Source organism: Vigna umbellata, chromosome 4 (genome assembly GCF_029865625.1).
Source record: "Vigna umbellata cultivar VRB3 chromosome 4, Vumbellata_1.0, whole genome shotgun sequence".
NCBI lineage: Eukaryota > Viridiplantae > Streptophyta > Magnoliopsida > Fabales > Fabaceae > Vigna > Vigna umbellata.
The window spans coordinates 47490690-47506738 of NC_142168.1; the positions used below are offsets into that span (position 1 = coordinate 47490690).

The following is a 16049-nucleotide window of genomic DNA, read 5'->3' on the forward strand; positions in this document are numbered from 1 at the left end:
CAGTTCTTTGAGCCTTCCTCGTGTCCATCTTCATCCGGATTAAGTAAAGAGTATGAAAAAAAGCTGAAGGAGGAAATAAGAAAATAAATGACATAAGAGATGACAAAGAAGGTTCGGGCAGAGTTGTATGCTGAAGTTGTTGAAATGGTTGCGCGCCAGTACCAACACCATTATGAAGATTATGGCAATCGTCCTCCGCCATCTCCTATAGCGGAACATGTTGTGCCCCCTACAAGTAAACTTAATAATCATTTTTTTTATTAATTTACTTTTTGTATAACCTAACATTTAATTTGACAGGTAGAAGCGGTAAAGGAAGTTGCTCAACTGCCGGTGCCCCAAGGGACGTCATCCATGTCAGTTATATATTCTCTCTGATACCGGGACCATACTAGTGGCTCGTGGCACAGTCTGTGAGACAACCACTGTAGTGCATGGTGTACAACTAGCAGAAGATGAGGTCAAGGGCATGGTGGATGAAGTTGTCGTACCAGATGCCGTTCTTCCTGTGCCTACAAATGAGTTTTTCACTGTGCAAGAGGCATTTAAGTCGTTCGTCGCCTGACCTAGACATTTGGTTGGTGATGTATCTGATCCCCCGGTAAACACTCATACTATATACTTCTCAATTTTAATATTTACTTCTATTTGACGTCATAACATAACCATTTTTTCATGTAACAACAGACAGGTTAAGAGGGAAGTCCTACACCGAAGAAGACTCATTTATCTGAGGACGACCCTCTTGGTGCGTTACGCGAGCTTGATGTTACGCGAGCTTGCTAACATCATTTCAGATGTGCCGATGATTGTACAATGGGATTCTACTACATTTGGAAGAGAAGCTCATATCCCATTGTACTTGCATCGGCAAGATGTTAGGGAGCTTGCATCGGGGAGAGAAGAAATTAATATTACACTCATTCAGCTGTGGATGATGTAAGTTTATGAGAACTTTTTTATGTAATTCTTTTTTATCATGTTACTTATATCAGATTATTTCTTCATTTTAGGTATATGTTTGATGTTTAGTAACAAGAAGGGGTTCAATGATGTATATGGGCTCATTGACCCCTCTATGACTCATGAAAGAAATAAATTTGATGACATCCAAACATACGTCACCACCTGCTTTGCAATGGGGAAAAAGATATATTTTTTCCCTTATATACTTGGGTAAGTGAAGTTTGTTAACTTTAAAGTTTCATTTATTAATTTTGGTATATGACAATTAAGTTATTACCAATTTCAAGCGACTTTGGCAGCTACTTGTGATCTCTATACCGAAGAACACTGCTGTCTGGTTTTGCTCATTACACAAGTCTCCTCTCAGCCCTCTTAGACATGTAGTAGATTGGTAAGAACCTCAATGTTTCAACTTTCTTTGTTATATAAATGTATGCTAAAGCAATTTTTTTAATAGTTCCCTTACAACACATATGATGTTATCTGGGAGATCTACTGCTACAGCTAAAAAGCTTGCATGGGTTGGCCTTAAGGTTTGGTATTTTAGTCCGTACTTTGTTACATTTTGTTCCATTCCAATGATGTTACTTAACATTTTATAATTATGATGATATATTGTAGTGTAATAGACAAACAGAGTCATATGAATGTGGTTACCACGTCATGTTTTGGATGATGACCATTATTCGTGCACATTACACCAGTGGATGGAAAACGGTAATATTTAGGATTGAATTTTATTTTCTCTATAGTTTAAATTTCATTTAAACTAATTGAAATCATTGTGTTTTATGCAGAGATTCAATATGACTGCTCCAATTCTAGAGAAGTCACTTAAACTCGTGAGGAAAACATTGGCTAAATATGTAATTCAATTATATAATAGTATATAGGATATATTAGGATATAATAGTATGTCGTAGATATTAGGATATAGTAAGTTCTAAGTATATGTTTGTAAGTTGTTTTATGCTTTTGTACATTATTATTAGTTTAACTTTGTACATTGCACTGATTTATGTTTCAAAGTTGATTTATGATTACATTGGATTGATTTATGCTTCTAAGAAGTTGATTTATGATTACATTGAATGTATTTATGTTTTAATATAATTTTCATTGAAAATATACGCTTCTGGATTACTTTAGACTGTTCTGGCTGTAAAATTATATGCAGCTCTGTTTCTGCAATTGGGAATGTAACAAAAACACACCTGATTTAAAAAAAACAGGGGAATATCCCTCGGTTGAGACCATAACCGAAGCATAAAACACCATTATGGCATTGGTTAAGGTCACAACCGAGGCAAAAAGGCTGGCAGATGAAGAAAAAAAAAACAAACAAAAAAGGACTCTACTGCCTCAGTTAAACTGCCAACCAAAGCAGTACAGGGGGACATACTGCCTCGGTTCAGAGGGAACCGAGGCATAAAGTCCCGTGAAAAAAAAATTAAAAAAAGAAAAAATCTACTTCTTTGGTTAACTTTTAACCGAGACAAATCCTACCCTTTTATGCCTCAGTTCTCAACCGAGGCAAAAAGTCTCGCCTGGATATGCCTTGGTTTAGGAACCACTGCCTATTGGCGAAAATAACCGTTGTCGTTTCCCTAGACTGCACTAGTGATATACACATAAGATCCTCTACTTATAATTAAAAAAATAGACTAAGCCCAAAATACAAATAAAAAATAATAACAAACAAACTAAAAATAAAAGATAAATATAAGATAAACATAATATATCTAGCAGATTCCATGTCTACCACAATACATTCATACCTACCACAATACACCAAGATGAATTCCTTCTCCCTCTATGATAGCCAAGACTTTATGCACTTTCCCCATATTCGATTATAATCCCATGCATTCTCTGGACATCAAGTGAATGATATTTTCATCCTTACTTAAGGTTGCACAATACATTCTTCCACATTTAATCTCCATGTGCATATACGAAACTCTTTCCTCTCACAAATCATCACCTCCAAATCAATACAAATCTCCCAAAATAAATGTGTGACACACTCACAAATACATCATCGCATGTCTGTTTTAATATTACTATCCCGAAACACAACCTAAGCGATACATGACATATACTAGTACAAAAACAACGTATTACGTAAGTTATTTTTGGCTTTTAATGACGAATTCGAGACGAACGTCATAGCGGGTGACGTAAATTTTACGTCGAATATCACTAGGCGACGTTAATAGCACAATTTGACGTCGAGTCGATCGAGAATTGACGTAAACCTAACGTTGATTTTGTGCAACAACGTGAGGTTACGTCCGTTAATAAACATAATGACATTCTATATTTGAATAAATATTTATATTTATAGTAAGATTTGTCATCTAATGTACGAGGGAAGGAACGTAAAGTTAACGTCGTTACGGAAGATAAGGGACGTAATGTTCATGTCGAAGTTCAAAGAGGACGTCAATTTTTGAGTAATATTTGAATAAATATTTATATTTAAAGGAATATTTGACGTCAAGTATAAGGGGATGGACGTAAGGTTAACGTCGAACGGTGTATACTTCGACGTTACCTTCAGTGTTTATTTTAGATTTGATTCGGTTTAGCTCATTCAACCAAACCTGAAATACAAAAACCAGTTTTCCAATTCATATATATTCGCAGAATTAATTAATTTAAGCCATGCTATCATCAATTCATCAATTCCAATTAAATAGTAAAACTAAAAGATGCTAATGCTATCATGAAAACATAAAAGAACCCAGTTTTTCATTCATCTTATCACAATATTCATCTATATTCACATTATTCATGTATTCACAATATTCATCTATTCACAATAATCTATTAACAGTTTAAAAGCTGCACAAGTAAGCAAATGCTACTATCATGAAACGAAAAACCTAAAGCTATAGTGATGAGAAATTTATGAACACCGAAAAACGGCGCCACAAACTTGTTTAATAATCGGCAAGTGTGACCGAATCGTATCAAGTAATAAAACTAGGTAAGACCAAGTATCGTTTTCCCAAAGGACTCACGGCCTAGTTAGCTATATGATTTGTTGATTATTTAAGACTTGTTAACAATTGATTGTAGGTTTACATGCAAAAGACAGTAATTAAACATGTATGCATGAATTTGATCAATGGAAAAGAGGAATACAAACACTTTAATGAATTAGATGGATGAGTATGTTGTTGGGGTTATCAATTTCATCTTATCCACTCTCATATACTTTAGGAATTCATCATTCTCTTCATCAATGCTAATGCCACTCTCTAAATCACCTTGCAAGAAGGCCTATCCTTAATTACGAGTTCATACAATTCCTAGCATTCCTAGTAATTAATTCTGAAGTGCAGAAGCTTAAAGGCAACCAATATGCTATTGGGAGAAATTCCCCGGATCTAGATTTCCCCGTACGTTCCCATATCGACAAAATCAATAATCATGGCAATGAATGAGTTAAACAAAGCAAGCTTTAAGCAAAGAGGAAAAACCCTAACTAATGATGAAAGAAAGCATAAGTCTTAAAATAAGATCTTAAAACAAATTCCATATATGAGAGTTTCACAAGACTACATTGATTCCCCAACAACAATACAAGGTTTAGTTCACCATATTGATGGTGAAACTAGATGAACAATAATGAAAGAATGAAAGATAAAACCCTAGAAAGATGAGGAGGTAGCCTGAGCATCCAAGATCTTCCTTCAAGGGGTGGAAAAGAGAGTGTTTGCTTCGTCTCAGCCAAAGATACAAACCCTAGGAACGCCTAAAGCTTATATACTATTCGTAAAATTACAGAAAATTAGGCCCAAGCCCAAAATAGTGCCGCTCAGCGGTAAACTACCGCTCAACGGTAAGTGCGTGAGTTGATTCTTCCCCCTCAGCGGCATTTTCACCCCTCAGCGGATCCAACGTGAGTTCCTGAGTGCCGCTCAGCGGTAAACTGCCGCTGAGCGGTACTTGCGACTTCTCCTTTTGCACTTTTTGAATTCTTTTCTGATTCCATCTTTATCCTTCTTCACTTCTTTCACCAAATTCACCTTAAAACTTGCATAAAACACTGAAATCAAGCATAAACCTGTCCAGCTCTCTTATTTCTAAAAATATGACCAAAAGCATGATTTTAAGCTAGTTTCTAAGTGTTAAAGGTTGCTTTTAGTATCAATTTTAAGCATGAAAATAACAGTTTTTCAACTGTTATCATATAGCTATTTAAAATGTTATTCAAATATCGTGCCCAATCCTCTCTTATCGTCTTTATTACTAAAGTGGACAATGGAGAGCTAGTGTTGAACCGCTGCATAATCAGAGAAACTTTACTATTATATTCATTTTAATGTCAAAAGTTTATTGATATTTGTAAGATTTTCAAATGTAAATTTCTACCTCAGTCCATTCCCCTCTGATTTCTGCTCGGATGATTGCCTTTATCCATGACATGATGTAGTAGCCACATGCCCAAGAATCATTCTGCTTATTACACTAAACATGTGAAAGAACTTAGTCAAATGTAATGGTTTAAATTTGACTACAAAAAATTAAAGGTTAAAGATCAAAGAATTCCAACCTTAGGATATATAATTTCAAGTTGTTGTCCTCTGGTCCTAGTCACAACTTTAAACAAATTTGAAGCATTAGAAACATAAGTTAATATATTAATATCATAATGAATTGATAAGAATGAATGTAATACTTACGTTTGTATCAAGGACTTCAACTCCGCTTTAATCTTCCTATGAAGAGAACAAAACCATACAACTTGTGCTTTTTTTTGGAATGATCACCATGAGTTGCCAATGGCCCCTATCATGTACCAACAACTAGTGAGTTAGTTTATTGATTAAAATTTGATAAAAGTTTACAATATTGCGAAACACATATGCATCAATGTATGGCGCGATATATATCTCTCTGTTAGACTCAGTCATCCATGTTTGAATATATAATTTTCTGAAATCTAATGTGTTTCCAGATGGTTTAATGGTCTGAGGTTCAAGAAAGCCATAAACTGACGCCCGACCTGATTCAACTACGATGGTGTCCATGTACCTGTAAGAATAAAGTTAAGTATATTTATTAAAAAGTAATAATACTAATATACAAATTGGAAAATAACAAATAAAAAACTTACATGCACCATAGTTGTATGCATGAAATGTTCAACATTTTTTCTCCACCAATGATCTCATATGCATCATCTAAATTAATATACAATGGAACATGGCACTCGAGGACGAATGTTCTTAACTCCCACAACATCTCTACCGATCCTTTTCTCAACTTATTTAATCTGGAGGTCAATATGGATATAGCATCATGGTCTTCTGCTTCCTCACGAGCCTCATTCACAGGTTGAGCAATTGGTTGTTCTCAGGACGGTAGACCTGCAACTCACATTTACAAAAGTTAGGAATCGTTTAATTATAACTTAAAGATTTAAGATAATAAAAAGAAGAATATAATACCGCTGGTGGGCCAAAATATGGCATGATCATAGCCTTAGGCCAAGTTATAAATGTGCCTACGGCCTCCCCCACGAATTGGATTTCAGATGTAGGCACTGGCACTTGAGCCTGGGGGTCTCTTGGATCATCAATCATTACCCGTGCGTGAGTGGGCAATAAAGGAGCACCATGAATGGTCTGGCCTCTTGCAATCTGTCATCCCACGGCCACTACGCGCGGAGGATCCTCATCAACCAAAAACTCATACTGAATATTGTAATCAGTACGATCTGCAGTAGAGCATGAGCCTTTGGTGCTCACACGAGGTGCAGTAGGATCATCTGTAGGGGCGTCCTCCTGCTGTGCCTGTTGTTGTTGCTCTTATTATTGCTGTTGTTGTTTTGTTACTATTGTTGGGTGATCATCGCAAGTTTTTCTTCGAGCATTCTGAAGTGTTCACCCATGCTTTCCTCTAATTCGACTTGCACCTGTTGCCTGATGCTACTAACCATTTCCTGAGTCACGACTTCTGTGCTTCTTGGTTTAGGGCCAAAGTAGTCCCTCAATCCAATAACTCCTCCAACAACACGCACACGGCCTAGACGGTCTAGCCGACCTATGGCTGCTACTAGGAGGTCCTCCCTACCTTGCGCCACAAATATGCCTTGACTCTATTGGTCAACCAAGTCATGCTGCATATCATAATGAAGCTAGACACATTAAAAAGTTTGTTACATAATTTTTTTTATGAATTATGGTAATTAGTTAAAAGTTTCCACTTACAATTCTCTGGGATATCTCCTAAGCAGACTGGGATGTAAACTGACCATTAGACTTTGTCCGTGTAGCCTTCCACAATTCTTGTCTGGCTGGTGGAGGTGCTAGATCAGGTGACTCAAGTCCTAACTCCTTAGTGCGACATTTTCTCATCTTTTTCTCTAATAATGCATAACCACCACATGACAATACGTGTGGTGTATCACTAAGCTTCTGCCTCTGCTGGGCGGCTATCCTTTTCACCTACGAAAAAATGAAAATCATTAAGCATAAATCACTAATTAACATCTTGTGTGACTAGAGCAAAATATTAAAAAACATACCTGCCACTTAGGAGTAAGTCTAGATTCTTTAAACTACACCCACTCCTCCTCAATTATTTTATATTTTGTACAAGGAGTGTTGTTCTGTTTAGAGTCAAAGACATATTGACATGTCATTCTCATCTTGAAGTCCCTCCACCGGACTACAATGTGGGATAAAATCTTCTTCCTTATCCTCTCATCATTAGGGATATCCCAATTTTCCTGTTAAAAACAAAATTAATGGTAAAGCATGATCAACAAAAATAAGTCAATGATGGAAGTAAAACATCTTAAACATACCAAAATATCTTGCCATAGTAGATTTTTGTCAACCTATGGGACATCATCCCAACAGGTAGCGACAATAGGGACATGATATTTTGCCATCACGCTTAAGTAAGTCCTGAAGGATGCTGCATGTGCCCCAATAGGCATAAATGTTCGGGGATCAAACTCCACCATCATTGGTTTGTCATTAACCCAACGAAATGTGACATCAGGCATCCGAGTCACAGATCTACCCCGTCATCCTGTTGGACCTGATCCAGAGCTCGCCATACCTGTTTACAAAGTGTTAATAAATTATAGTTGGAACAGGCAAAATAAATAAATTGTACAAGTAATTAAAACAATGTTAAGACACCTATTTATCCCATATGCCTTCGTTGTGATCACATCGAGTTGCATGTATTTCATCGGATACATCATCAACCTTATTTTCAATTGTTCTTGATGAGAAGGAGCTTGTCTCAAGTATATCTAGAGAGTCTTCATCATCAGTTGTGTGCATGGCTCTGCCTTCCAATACCACTGACCATTTATGATTCACTGGGTCATTGACATAAAATATTTGTCTTGCTCGACTAGCCATAATAAATGGTTCATCTGTGTAACTCATTTTGTTAAGATCCACCAAAGTGAATCTGAGGTCTTTTGTCACAACACCAGAATTACTGTCAACCCATTTACACTTGAAAACTGGAACTCTAAAAGTGACATAATCAATTTCCCAAATTTCTTGTATTATTCCAAAATAACTGATTGATGTTGTAATTGGATTCTTATCCTTGGAATTGAAAAAGTGTACAGCCTCAGCTTGTAGGCTAACTCCACTATTTTGAACTCTACTTTTATCGTCTTCCTCCTTTGAATAGAACAAGTAATTGTTTATGTAATAGCCGCCGAAATTGATCATATCATTGTTAGGTCCACGAGCTAGACTCAATAGATTTTCAGAAAAATTCACAGTCGCATAAATCTTTTTCTTAAACCAAGCTAAAAAGGATTTGTTATGTTCATTAAGTGTCCACTTTTCACTCATACGTGGATGTGCTGACTTAATTCCATCAATGTTTTGTGAAATGTAAGGAATAACATCCTGTGTTGTTTAAAATGTACAAATGTGCTTGATTAACTTCTTTTCCACTAATACTTTCAATCCTTACTCCTCGAACTCCCTTTCCTTCACGTATGTTTTCATGTCTTTTTTTTGGAAGTCCTATTGGGTCACAACTTGGCATATAACTTGAGCAGAATTCAATGGCTTCCTGTGCAATGTAGCGCTTTATAATCGAAGCTTATGGTCTTAATTGATTCTTAACATATCCCTTTAAGATCTTCATGTATCTTTCAACTGAGTACATCCACCTCAAGAAAATCGGCCCACATATTCAACTCTCTCTCACTAGATGGACAATCAAATGAACCATGATGTCAAAAAATGAGGGTAGGAAATACATTTCCAATTGGCACAATAGTCTGAAGGCCTCATTTTGCAAATCATCTAACTGTCGATGATCAACAACTTTCTTGCAAATGGCAGTGAAAAACAAACTCAAACGTGTGAGAATACCTCTAACAGAGGCAGGTAATATGGCTCGAATAACTACTGGTAAAAGTTGTTACATTAAGACATGACAATCGTGAGACTTTAAACCAACCAACTTCAAATCTTTCATAGAAACAAGGCTACTAATATTCGACGAATAACCTTGTGGAACCTTCACACTATGTAAACATTGACAAAGAATTTGTTTTTCTTTTTTTGAAAGATTGTGACAAGCTGGAGGAAGATAGGTGCGTCTTCCTATGGACTTCGGATGTAACTCAGAACAGATTCCCATGTCAACCAAGTCTTGTCGTGTTTTCACTCCATCTTTTGTCTTTCCTTTAACGTTTAGTAAAGTCCCAACAACACTATCACATACATTTTTTTCAACATGCATCACATCTATGCAATGTCGCACATCAAGTTTACACCAATATGGAAGATTAAAGAATATTGATCGCTTTTTCCAAATGTTTTTCTCAACGGTCTTCTTTTTATGTTTTCCGAAGACAACATCAATGTTCCTCACCTGATCGTATACTTCTTTCCCATTACGTGGTCTTTACACTACATCATCCTCAGGACTTTCATTAAACGCTTTTTTCAATCTACGGTAAGGATGATTTCAAGGAAGGAATCTTCGGTGACTTGTGTACACAGTTTTCTACCCATGCTTTAGTTGAAGAGAGCTAGTATTTTCTTCACAAATTGGACATGCAAAAGGACCTTTAACAATGTAACCGCTCAAGTTCCCATATGTTGGGAAATCATTTATGGTGCAAAACAACATTGCACGCAAACGAAAGTTTTCTTCTGAATATGAATCGAAGACCTCGACGCCCTCTTCCCACAACATTTTTAAATCGTCAATTAACAGTTTTAGATAAAAATCAATGTCATTTCCAAGTTGTCTAGGACCCGATATCATCATAGACAACATCATGTATTTTCTCTTCATGCACAACATAGGAGATAGATTGTAAATCATTAAAATAACTGGCCATGAACTATGTTTGCTACTTAAGTTGCCATAAGGATTCATACCATCGATAGCAAGTGCAAGTCTTAAGTTTCTCGGCTCTACACTGAATTCGGGAAATGTGCCATCAATGTTCCTCCATTGTGGGCAATCAGCTGGGTGTTGAAGAAGATTATCACATTTTCTTCCATCAACGTGCCACATAAGATTCTTCGCATCTTCTTTAACAGAAAACAATCGTTTCAACCTAGGTACTATAGGTTAACACCACATGAGCTTAGCCGGTAGACCTTCATTGTGTTCATCGTTATTTCCAACAAGTTTCTTCTTAAATCGTGACGAACCACACGTTGGACACACCTTCATTTAAGCATATTGATCTCTATACAATCACAGTCATTGGGACATGCATGTATCTTTTGGTATTCCAAACCCATTGGACATAGAATTTTCTTCACATCGTAATTACGGATAGGTAATGTGTTATTTTCTGGTAGGATCTCCTTCAACAACTCCAACAATTCTGTGAAACTTTTATCAGTCCATCCGTTTCTTGCTTTCAAACAAAACAATTTCAAAGTAGCCGATAACCTTGTAACATTGATGCATCCTAGATACAACTCTTGCTCCGAATTGTTCTTAAGACTATCGTAAAGATGACCTCTTCCAAAATTTTCTTCGACATCGTCACGTACCAATTCATCTACATGATCACTCATTCATTCGTCGACGTAATTCGAACCTCTTAAAGTTGTTGGCTTATATAATACTTCCCCATGCCAAGTCCAAACTGTATAACTTCTCATTATTCCATAGATGAACAGATGATCACAAATGTTGTCCAAGTCTTCATATACTTGATAGAGACAACGAACACAAGGGCAAAAATATGCCTCGTTCACTGGTTTTGTATGTTCTTTAACATATTGTATGAACTCAGAAACCCCTCGCTCATACTCTTCACTAATACGATGCTGATGAATCCAGCTTCGATCCATACTACTACACTAAACGAAAAGAATCCATAGAAAATAAAAACTAACTTACGTAGAGAAACAAAAATAAATACCTATCATACATTGAGGGAAAAAAATAAACTATCATAGTATACATACACGAACACAAATATCTATCGTTATACATATATCATACGTCCATAATCGACAAACACGAACACATAGATCATACTAAGAGATATTGAAGGAAAACAAAAACAAACTTGAAATGGTGTCACTGGAGAAGATGACGAAGTTTGCTGACAACGAACGAACACAAATATCATACGTTGAAGGAAAACAAAACTATCATAGTATTGTTATACATATAGATATCATACGTCCAAAATCGACAAACACAACACAAACACGAGCACATACATCATACGTAAGAGTATTTTAAGAAAAACAACATACTTCAAATGGTGTCACTAGAGAAGATGATGAAGTTCGCTGACCCCGTACGAAAAATAGCCTAAAGATAAACGAAAAATAATCGGTTAACCTTAGAAATGAGAACCAAATGACATTACAAAGACATAAACGACTTAAAATAACCTTCTTTCTTTATCGTAGTCGTCCACCAAGAAGAAAGTTCAAGCAGAAATGGAACCACGAACAAACAGTGAGACTATGTTTTCTTTTTCCATTCAATAAAAAACTTTCACGTCGCATACAACAAAAATTTGACGTTATGTTTAAAAGGAACGTCCAAGTCTCAAACCATACGACGTTTTCTCTTAAAACAGCGCGCCTGTTTTATTAATTGTTTCTTATAAATTGCAAAGGTTACGTCAAATTATATGGGGCTTAGACGTAGTATTGGAAGCCAAAAGTTTCTACCTTTTTATTTCTTTTTAGTTTTTTCTTTTAAACATGAGAGCATTAATAGAATGTCGAGTTCTGTTGGAATTTGACGTTTTGTTCTTCCGCCAAAAAGTACCATACTTTCGGATCTTTTTTCTTTTCTGCCCTCCCATAGAACGTCGTAGGCTGCCAGGCTGGGACGTGAAGGGAATTGAAGTACTTGGGAGCATTAATTGTGTGCTTATTAGAACGTCGTATTCAATGGGGCTTCGACGTTTTTTTCTTCCGACAATAGTAAAATGTGGCGCTCTTATGATTTTTTTCTTTAAAATCAGACATGAAATTTTTTCTTTTTACTTCTTCCTTAATCGATTCAAGTTAGCAGTGTACTGAAATTTGCACTTTTAAACCAGTGATCAATTTTTGATCAATATTAGAACAACATAATCTTCTCTTCTCAACTAGATTGAGGGTTACGAAGAAGATTCCATTCAATCTTCATAAGTTGACTCATCATCAGAATCTTCAGTATCAAAGCCAATGCCATTCTTGTTTCCCTTCTTCTCCCATCTGAAAAGAGTATCTAGAATCTATTTTAAATTCATAAGTGTTAACATTTTCCTCTGGTTTGCTACCATGCCTTCATCTTTAACAAAGAAATTTCTTCGTTTAGTAGAGGAATCGATAACAAACCAAGGGAAAAAGTTAACATGAATTTGTTTACGGAAGTTCTGTAGTTTAGTGAAGGAGGAGTAACGTTTTGAAAGGATGAGAAATCCAAATCTATCAAGCTTTCCCTTTGGTTTTCTATACTCCTTCAAGCTTTTTTGTGTCCTTGAAGGAGATAACAGAAAACACAGAAAAAAAATTAACAGATGGAGTTCATAGCAGAAATTTTATAAATGGATGTCTACATGTTATCTAAGGCTCCAAAACTGTATTTATAGAAAAAAGGAATAATTTCCTTTAGCTTGATGTGGGGTGACCTTTGGCTTCAATAATAAAATGCAGTACAAAGGTCGTTCCTTTTTATTATTTTTATCTTTTTTTTATTTTTCCTTTTTAACCTCCAATAACACGTCGATTTTGGAAATATTCGATGTCCTCTATGGGGTCTGTTTTTGAAATTCCTTGATAGAGTTTATGAATTTTATGAATGGAAGTTGTAGCGTTTTAAAAGGCCTTGGAGTTGTTACAAGTTAACACAAAGAAACCTTGGAGTTGTTACAAGAAATTTTATAAATGGATGCCTACATAAATAGTTACTGTTGGGAAAGGCCTGATATGGGCTTCAATAATAAAAGACAGTCTACTTAAATGATATATGGGAAAATTCAGTTTGCTGCTAGAAACGAAGAGGTTGACGTCAATTTCTTCAGACTTCCAAAGTGTCTTTTTAGTTTAATTCTTTTTTCTTTTAATCCAACAATAAACATCGGATTCCTTGGGCATCTGACGTATTCGTTGGTTTAAAAGAAAAAAAAAATTATTTGTGGCAAAAAAATGTCGAATTGGTGAAAGAGTTCGACATTCTTTTGTTGGTTTAAAAGAAAAAAAAAGAGGGACTGAGGTTATTGTTAACGTTGTTTGTTCTGTTATGGGATGTTGAACTTTGACGTTATACGCGAGTACACGTCAAAGCCAAATCCCCACATAATTTGACTTGATATGTGGCTTCCTCCACTTAATAAAACGTCGAAGCCACGAGTACAAGAACGTTTTTTCGTTTGGTTCAGAAGAAAAAATTAAAAACATAATTTCTGGAAAATACAACGTCCAATGCGAAGAAGAATTTGACGTTATGTGATTGGTTTAAAAGAAAAATAAAAAATAATAAAAAAGGAACTAAATAACAAAACGTCTAAGACAGTATAAAACTGACATTTTATGGGTTGATTTAAACGAAAAATAAACAAATAACTGCTAGCTGTAATATACAACGTCGTTCTTTTGTTACGATTGACGTCATATTAATTAAATCAATATTTAGTATTTATTTATTTTGTATTGGACGTCGGCGGCTTCCTTAAGGACGTTATGTGATTACGACCAGCACGTCCAACCCCAACTTGTACGACGTTTTGTATTGTTTTAAACGTCGACCCCATAAAGTGTGGGACGTTCTGTTTGGTTTATAATGATAAAATAGCAGAGTATGAAATTGACCTAAACATGTTATATTAACATCACAGTAACACATTCAGATCAAAAACAGCGGAAGCGAAAATGAAAGAATAATGTGCGTACCTCCTGCCATTGCAATTTTGTAAATCTAACCACAGACAGCTTTATTTTCTAAACCTTGACTCACTCAAACTCGATGGTGTGTTTTTCTGAATAGAGGAGTAGGCTTAGTGATCAAAACTGAGAGTAACCCATTCCCTTATATAAAGTCTGGCCATCACAGGTTTCAAAATAAATGGGCTTTACGTTTAAAAATTAATAACTGCTCTATAACCTCTATGCAGTTAAAAGCATAAAAAAAATGGCTTAATGGACCACTTTATGTTCCTTAAAAATAGGAACTGAAAATGCTATAATATTTATTTTATATTTAAAATAATGCTAACATATAAGAGAAAAGAAATAAAGAACAAAAAATGGATTTACTCTTTGGCTTCATGCTGGCATATAAAATGTCCAATATTTGTCATGGTTGACGTCAAATGTGGGGGTATGAGTAATACTGCTGGAAACAAACCACTATTTCGTTATATTTTTAATATAAATTGAACGTCAGATGTTTCTTAAGTTGACATTATGTGATTCTAATTGTTTTAGAACATGTACATTTAGAGGATTCATATTGCTTAAAATTAAGTAATGTTCTTCAATAATGTTTTCTATTAGAACTTTGTAGTCCTAGTTAAAGTAAAATGCTAAAATAAGTCATGCTGTGTAATTAACTTATAATAATAAAGCACTATTTTTAAAATCACAATTTAGCTTATTTTAACAATTTTAATATTAGATAGGATTTTCATATAAATTGATAATTAAGTGATAGATTTTAAAATAAATATCCTATTTAGATAATGCATTGTAAAATGTTTTTATTGGATACTGAATACACTAGTTGCAAGGAGAGGTCAATATCATTATACACACATGGCATTGTAAGAGGAAATAACATTCCAATAGGAGTCAAATAAGAGTCAAAAGAAGAAGAAGAACAGTGATTAGTGAGAGCATGCTAGGTCACTTAATTTTGTTAGAATTTAATTATACACACATCGAGATGATAACTAAGTGGAGCTTATACTAATTAACTGTTTCAACTTTCTCTGATTACCCGAGTAAACATCTTGCGAATTCAAACTTCACTGTTGCTGATTTGATTGAATCAAATAACAATCTATATTCAATGCAACTATCAATCAAATCAAATAAAAAGGGTTGTTTCTTTGTTGAACATGAAAATGGTAGCCACCACTACCCACTATAGCCGCACATGAAGAAAAGGCAACTTCACGAGCATAGATTCATGTCTAAGAGATTTGTGTCTCCCAGAAAACAAAACCCTCAGACCATTTACTATGTAACCGCTTTAGGACAAAAGAGAATGAATAGGATTGTCCTTACAGTGTTTTTCTTAGGTTCCAAGGAAGAATATTAAACTCCCTCGATTCTGGCATTTGGAAAATTAGGTCATACTTTATATTCAGTTCTATTCATCGCTTTATTTTGTTTACATTAATCTATGAATTGAGTATCAAACACAATGTTGCTGGGTTTTTTTGCTTTTACTTTTGTGATGCTTTTACCTCGCTTTGCGTTCTTATATCTTGTTAAAAGAAAATAAAAGAAAAGGAAACACTTTTTAGCCACGGTATTTAGTGTATCTAATATTGGAAAATAGAAAAGTTATATATCTCAGTTTCATGTATAACTCAAACCCTTTTAGAGTGAACACTGAATCAATAAGTAGTAATTTTATTAGGAGTAGACTAA

The 16049-nt window shown here is 35.1% G+C and overlaps 1 pseudogene; it reads right to left on the reverse strand.

Annotated features, from left to right (window-relative positions):
* Positions 1–5331: 5331 nt before the first annotated feature.
* On the reverse strand, positions 5332–11294 carry LOC148200418 (uncharacterized; annotated as a pseudogene).
* Between the last annotated feature and the right edge of the window lie 4755 nt (positions 11295–16049).